Here is a 1,270-nt window from a genome sequence, read left to right as displayed (position 1 = left end):
AAATTTTTAATCCGTTGATTAATAGTGTCAAAAATGAAGTTCAGTGGATAGTCATTCTCTAGTAAAATATTAATAATGAAAGTCAGATTTTTTGTGTGAAACGTACCGTCAGATAACAAAAAAGCTCTGTCAACTAACGAAAAAATAGTGCCTTTTTTCCGTGTCAATGGATGATTGGAATAAAAGTTTAGAAACCTACCTGAGAACGTGGGTACCGCTTACGGTACCAATCAAAATTGAAACAATTATTGTTGATACGGTGATGTCAAGGAAATTTATTGTATCTCCTCCTCTTTTGACAGTAAACTGAAGGCGCGGATGGAAAGAATTAAATTGTTTGATTTCCGAAATGCTTCACATAAAGAAACAGAAAAACAGTCTTAATTTGTAAATGGACACTGAAGGTCTCCATAAGGCATATTTACCTATTGTAAATAAAGTTTGACTTTTTGATACTGACGGCTCGTCTCCTCTCTCAGTGCGCGACGAATCGTTTCAGCGAGCGGTCACGTTGTGTTCGACACGCAATGTTCGGTTCTCACTTCTGCATTCCATTCGTCGTTATGCGTGCATACCTTTTATATAATACTTAAACAGATATACTAGTTTTGATTGGTTTTACTCATGTTTGATGGTGAGTTTTCACTTTTTATCTTAATTGCGGTTGTCAAGTTATTTAAGTTTACTTTTTCATAAGAAGTCTTTTCCGTTTTTCCTTTTTTATCAACTACAACTTGACTATGAGACTTGACATCACTTTGACTGTTCAATCGCATGAATAATGTCATGTTCTACATCGAGACTCAACCGAACTGCGTATTTTCGCGATCTATGAATGTTGCGACAAGTATTATTGTTACGTCCGGCGGACTCACGCAACTCTTTTCTTTCATAAAGATCTCGAATTCCTCGAAGCTCTAAAATTTTATATTCTATCCTTTTTATTTTTCATCTTAAAAACTAAGAATCCGTTATTTCCTCATGAATGTCGCTCCGAGATAAAAATCAATGATTAACGCCAAGATTAACAATAAAGTCGCGAACGATTTTCGCGAATTCGTAATTATAAAATTTAAGAAACGGCACGCGACGTTCAGGGGTAGATTCTGGGTGGTCCCGTGGCGACGATGCGTCCGCGACATCTCGGCGCCCGAAACGTACGTTTCCCCATAAATCTTAGGGTCATAAAATTTTGGAGTTTCACTTTCCCACTCTATCGATTCCTGTCAACATCTTTCCTCCCCCAAAAACTTGACCAATCTAAGAGCGA

Source organism: Trachymyrmex septentrionalis, unplaced genomic scaffold (genome assembly GCF_001594115.1).
Source record: "Trachymyrmex septentrionalis isolate Tsep2-gDNA-1 unplaced genomic scaffold, Tsep1.0 scaffold134, whole genome shotgun sequence".
Classification (NCBI taxonomy): domain Eukaryota; kingdom Metazoa; phylum Arthropoda; class Insecta; order Hymenoptera; family Formicidae; genus Trachymyrmex; species Trachymyrmex septentrionalis.
The sequence above is the reverse complement of the archived record's forward strand: the minus strand, read 5'-3'. Positions refer to the sequence as shown.